The following is a 6,960-nucleotide window of genomic DNA, read 5'->3' as shown; positions in this document are numbered from 1 at the left end:
TATGGATAAAATGGTGGTAATATTTTTATTCATGCTGAATTGGGGTGGTAGCAGCCTCTCTTAGGTCTGAAGCCTGTGCCATGCACAGGTTTTCCAAAACTCTGTCTTGGACATATTGGGCCTAGGTCCAACTAATAAAAACAGTGCTCTATTTACCACTTTCACTGTTCTTCTTTCAGGGAACAGTTGAGGAGTAAAATAAGGCAGAATTTGGGCATTTTGGAGATTCTAGCCAATACCAACATAATCTCTTCACCCCCCCCCATACTACTTATATTCTAACTTTGTTGTATCAAGTACCTATGGGATTATATACCCAGAAACTCTCTTTAAGAATTCTGCTCCCCTTGTCCTGTTCCTTCACCTCACCATCTACAAGGTTACAACAAGAGGTGTTGTATTATTACAACATATTCATAATCATTAAGCATAGTTGATTGAACCTGGGCTGACCACAGCATTTCAGGTGGACCTTTTCCCTGGGGTAAGAAAGCAGCACAAGCTACATTGGTCTCTTTTATTAGAAAAGCAGAAGCTTTCCTGGGAGCTCTTCCAAACTGATTCCCCCTCCTGATTATTGGCTGAAAACTGGGTGCATGGCCCCCATGACTTTAAGAAAACTGGAAAGTGAGTATACTGCCTAAGACCAGTAACATCACTTCCAAGAACAAATTTAAGACTCTGTTGGCAAGGGGAAAAGGGGAAATAAGTATCAGGAAAGCAATTAAAAAGGACTGCCACACTTATCTATTATCTATCTATCATCTATCTATCTATCTATATCTATCTATCTATCTATCTATCTATCTATCTATCTATCTATCTATCTATCATCTATCTATCTAATCTATCATCTATTTATTTATGTATTTCAGAGAGAGGGGAAACACACACACACACACACACACATACACATTGATGTGACAGAGAAACATCGACCAGTTGCCTCTTGCACTCCCCCCAACTGACGAACCAACTCTCAACCTACGTACTAACCTTGACCAGGAATCAAACCCACAACATTTTGGTGTATGGGGCGATACTCTAACCAACTGAGCCACACTAGCTAGGGCACTAGTTTTCACTTACTTATAAGTATAATACAAAGACAAATTTTCTAAATATAAACTTAAGATCCTTGCAAAGAAAATGATCCATTTAAAAGGGGGAGCTCTTTGTTTAGTAGCATATCTTTTATGGGTTGAGTAGGCAAGCTAGTAGGGAGGAAGAGAAGGACAGAAGTGCTCTACATAATAAAGGAGGAAGTGTTGGAAACTATGGGAGCAATCTGGGGAAGAGGGGGATAAGAGAAGAGATGAGAGGAGGAGAAAGAAGGTCGTGGAAAGCCACATGGTTTGTGTTCTGAGCTTTCCCTGTTACATCCAAATTTTCAATAAAGTATAGAACTCATGAGAGTATTTTGTGAATAGATTTTTTGTGAAAACTGGAGAAGGATTTAGCTCTATGTATAAATTTTATTGAGCAAAACACAGAGAGCATGTGTAAATAGAGGAGCCCCAAGAAAGCAAGAAGGTATAAGCCTCACAGGTGAGTACAGAAATCATAAGGAGAGTCAGGAGTTCACATATCATGGAATGCAGTGACAAGAACCAAGTATTACAAGATGTCTGAGAAGTAAGGCAAGCCCAGCCAATATCTGAATTATATGTGTTTCTTGTGCCCACTAAGTGATGAGATCCTTGAGAACTGGAACAACATATTGTTCATTGTTACATCCCAGGACTTAGCAAGACTCCCAGAACATAGTAGATAGTCTATAAATATTTCTTGAATTAAGTTGAACTGACATGTCCTATATTATAATCCTCAATACACTGATTTTAACTCTTTTAGTAAATTGGAATCTTCATTAAGAGTGCATCTGATTCACTTATCCAAAGAGGACATACAGATGTCCAATATATATATGAGAAAAATGTTCAACATCACTAATCATCAGAAAGATGCAAATTAAAACCACAATAATATATCACCTAACACCGGCTAGAATGGCTATCATCAATAAATCAACAAACAAAAGGTGCTGGTGAGGCTGTGGAGAAAAAGGAACTCTTGCACACTGTTGGTGGGAATGCAGACTGGTGCAGCCACTGTGGAAAACAGTATGGAGTAAAACAAGAATGGCCTTTTGACCCAGTTATTTCACTTCTGGGAATATATCCTAAAAAACACAAAACACTAATTTGAAAGAATATATGCACCCCTGTGTTCATAGCAGCATTATTTACAATAGCCAAGATCTGGAAACAGCCCGAGCGCCCAGAAATAGGTGAGTGGATAAAAAAGTAGTGGTACAGGATTCCAAAATGGCAGTGGATTGAGTGGAAGCTACACTGACACTCTCCCAGGACCAAACTGGAATTAGAACCAAAATATAAAAAAGCCATCTTGAATAATCAACTGAAGACTGGCTGGAGAGCACCCTCATAACCCAGGATGAAAAGCGGAGACCACACAGCAACTGTTAAGAAGTACAGAGCAACAAAAGGACTGGCTGGGCTCCCACAGGCAGCAGTTGAAGGTCCGGAGGGATATCTCAGCTGTGGGGTGTTCCCACTGAGGACTCTGGGGTCTAAATCCCAAGCTGGGCTACCCAGCCTAGAGAACAAGACCTGAGAAAGGATACCACATAACATCTGGCTGTGAAAAGTAGCAAGGTTTCTGTTTGCCAAGTAGTGACAAGCAGGTAATGAGGGCACCCTCTTAAAGGACAAACACACAAAGTTTCATGTGCAGGCACTCACCTTGGGATCCAGCAGAGAGAAGGAGGAGTGGACTAGAGCTGTGTGAGGAGAATCCAGGGTTGCAGGTTCTGGAGATGGAGCTCAGAGAACAGCCATCTGGATTCCTGTGCTGAGTTATTCCCCCATACAGCAGAGCATATCTTTCTCAGGCAGACATTTATCATCTAAGAAGCTTTGACCTGGGGAGGAAGCAATTGCCCCACCTTGTTGGAAAAACCTCCTTCCCCACCCTGTGAGGCTTCTATAGCTGAGGCTCTTAAGAGACTGAATAACAATCAGCCACCCCACCTTGTGGAGTTTCTGCATCCTGAGGACCATTAAGAAAATGAATAACAATCAGCTTCTGAGTGCTTTGAGTCTTTGCTTGATTTGTTTCTGGACCCAGACTTGGAAGAGCAGACCTTGGTGGGCATCTTGGTCCTTTCTAAACCCACCCAGCCCCAGTAAAGGGAACCACTGGAGTGTGGAAAGCTTCAAACAAGGTACTCAATGCCAGTCACAAACAACTTCTGATATTGGCCTGTACCAGAGACCATCAAAAGACTGGGAGTCTAGCAGAACTACCTAATACATAGAAACAAATCCAAACAGGCAGCCAATATGGGGAGACAAAAAAAACAAGCTCCAAATGGAAGAACAAGAGAATTCTCCAGAAGAAGAGCTAAATGAAATGGAGATAAGCAATAGCAATCTATCAGATATAGAGCTCAGAATACTGATCATAATGATACTCAACAGCATGAGAAAAGAAATGGAAACTATGAAGGAAATTAAGAATGACATAGAAAAAACAAACAAACAAACCCCCCCAAAAACTGAATGGAATAAACAGTAGATTAAGGGAAGCTGAGGATCGGATCAATAAATTAGAAGACAGGGTAGAAAAAAAAATCACTCAATCAGAGAACCAAAAAGAAAAAACAATTAAAAAACAGGAAGACAGTTTAAGGGAGCTGTGGAACAACATGAAACATAACAATATTTACATCATAGGAGTACCAGAAGAGGTAGAAAATAAGCTAGGGTTAGAGAACCTATTTGAAGAAATAATGGCAGAAAACTTCCCTAACCTGGTAAAGGAAAAAGTCACACAAGTTCAGGAGGCACAGAGAGTTCCCAGCAGGAAGAACCCAAAGAAGCCCATGCCCAGACATATCATAATTAAAGTGCCAAAAATTCAAGACAAAGAGAGAATCTTAAAGACAGCAAGAGAAAAGCAATCTGTTACCTACAAAGTAGCTCCTATAAGGCTGTCAGCTGATTTCTCATCAGAAACTCTAGAGGCTAGAAGGGAATGGCATGAAGTATTCAAGGAAATGAAGAGCAAGGATCTGAAACCAAGAATACTCTACCCAGCAAGGCTATCATTCAAAATAGATGGTGAAATAAAGAGCTTTCCAAACAAAACAAAACAAAAACCCAATAAAACAAAAACAACAACAAAAAAAAAGCAAAAGAGTTAATTACCACCAAACCAGCACTGCAAGAAATGTCAAAGGGACTGCTGTAATAAGAAGCAGAAATAGAGAGAGAGAAACATAGGCAGAAAGAAATAAAATGGCAATAGATAAGTGCCTATCAACAATAATCTTAAATATAAATGGATTAAATGATCCAATCAAAAGACATAGGGTGGATAAATGGATAAGAAAACATGACACAAATATATGCTGTCTACAAGAGATGCACCTCAGAACAAAAGGCTCACACACACTGGGGAGGAAAAAAAACAAAAACAAACAAGCAACTTTTGGAGGACTCTAAGGGAGAGATCCACAGCAATACAGTCATGGTAAGGGACTTTAACACCCCACTGACTTTACTGGGTAGATATTCCAGACAAAAACTCAACAAGGAAACAGTGACTTTAAATAACACACTAGATAAAATGGATTTAATTGACATTTACAGAACATTTCACCCAAAAGCTGCAGAATATACATTCTCCTTAAGTGCAGATGGGACATTCTCAAAGATAGACGACATGTTAGAACACAAAACAAGTCTCTACAAGATCAAGAATCTTCATATCAAGAATCTTGTCAGAGATTTACACCTTTGAATATTATGCAGCTATCAAAAAGAAGCATCCCTTAATCTTTGAGAGAGCAAGGTAAGACCTGGAGAGTATTATGCTAAGTGAAATTAGCCAGTCAGTGAAAGACATGTATCACATGATCTTATTCACATGTGGAATCTAATAAACAAAATAGATCCAGAGGCATAGAAGCATGGAACATACTGACAAATCTCAGAGGGAAGGCAGGGGTGGGCAGGTGGGTGAGGAGAGATTAACCTAAGAACTTATATGCATATATGCATAGCCCATGGACACAGACAATAGTGTGGTGAAGGCCTAGAGGGGTTGGGGTGCAGTTTGTAGGGGAATCAACTGGGGTAAAAGGGAGACATTCGTAATACTTTCAACAACAAAGATAAATTAAAACATAAAAAAAATAATAATGAAGAAAAAGTGTTGGCAAGGAGGTGGAAAAAAGGGAACCTTCATGCACTGTTGTGGGAATGCAGACTGGTGCAGCCACTGTGGAAAATATTATTGTATTTCCTCAAAAAATGGAAAACAGAACTGCCTTATGATCCAGCAATTCCATTTCTGGGAGTATGTCCTAAAAATCCTAAAACACTAATTTGAAAGAATATATGCACTCCTCTGTTCATTGCAGTGTTACTTACAATAGCCAAGATCTGGAAATAGCCCAAGTGCCCATCATTAAACAAGGGGATAAAAAAGTAGTGGTACGTTTACAGAATGGAATAATACTCAGCTGTAAAAAAAAAAAGAAAGTAAGGAAATCTTACATTTTGTGACAGAATGGATGGACCTGGAGGTTATTATGCTAAGTGAAACAAGCTAGTTAGAGAATGATAAGTACCATATGATTTCACTCATATGTGGAATCTAATGAACAAACTGAACTAACAAGCAAAATAGAGATAGACTAATAGATAGACAGCTGGCTGACAGCTGTTGGGGGAGAGGAAACTAGGTGGCGCAAGGAGATATTGAGCAAGAAAGAAAAAAAGAGAAAGAACTCATTGGCATGGACAAAAGTGTGGTGACTGTAGTGGGGAGGGGGTTGGATGTAGAAGAGGGTATACATGGAATAAATAGTGGTGGGGAAAATAAAATAAAGAAGACAAGATTTGACAAGGACGTGTAGAAAAGAGGACATTTGTACACTGTTAGATATAATGCAGATTGGTTCATTCACTGTGAAAAGCAGTATGGAAGTTCCTCAAATATTAAAAATAGACCTACTATAAGACTTAGTAATTTCACTCTTGAGTATATACCTAAAGGCATAAAAATAAGAGTTCAAAGATATATATATGCACTCCCATGTTTACTACCACATTTTTTATAATAGCCAAAATATGAAAACAAGCTAAGAGTCTGTCAACAAATGAATGGATAAAGAAGTGTGAAAGCCATGAGACAAGAAAGGCCTGCCATTTGAGAAGACATTGATGGATTTTCAGGACATTATACTAAAGTGAGATAACTTAAACTTGGAATCTAAAACAGCAGAATATGTAGAAACAGAAAGTAGAGTCTTGGTTACCAGGGGCTTTGGGGTGGGGGGAATTGAGGAGATGTTATTTGAGGGTACAAACTTGCCACCTGTAGATAAATTAGTCCTGGAGATGTAATGCCCAGCATAGTGATTAGAGACAACAATACTCTATTATAAACTTCAAAGTTGCTAAGAGACTAAATCTTAATTTTTCTCACCACAAAAAACATTATGTGCTGTGATAGAGGTGTTAGCTAAAAGCTACAGTGCTAATCATATTACCGTATATAAATGTACAAACCCAATAAAATGTCTTCCTTAAATTTACTAAGATTATATGTAAATTATATCATGATAAAAACTACTGTGGAAAAGAGTTTGGTGCTTCCTCAAAGTTAAACATAGAATTTCCATATGGCACATATATACCCCAAAGAATCAAGAACAAGGGCCCAAACAAATAATTGTATGCCAATGTTCATTGCAGCTTATTCACAATAGCTAAAAAACAGAAACAAACCAAATGTCCCTCAACAGATGAATGGATAAACAAAATGTGGCATACCCGTAGGATGGAATATTATTCATCTATAAAATGGAATGGAGTTGAGATACATGCTACAATATGGATGAACCTTGAAAACATTATTCTAATTGAA

Source organism: Miniopterus natalensis, chromosome X (assembly GCF_054644295.1).
Source record: "Miniopterus natalensis isolate mMinNat1 chromosome X, mMinNat1.hap1, whole genome shotgun sequence".
NCBI classification, from domain to species: Eukaryota; Metazoa; Chordata; class Mammalia; order Chiroptera; family Miniopteridae; genus Miniopterus; species Miniopterus natalensis.
The sequence above is the reverse complement of the archived record's forward strand: the minus strand, read 5'-3'. Positions refer to the sequence as shown.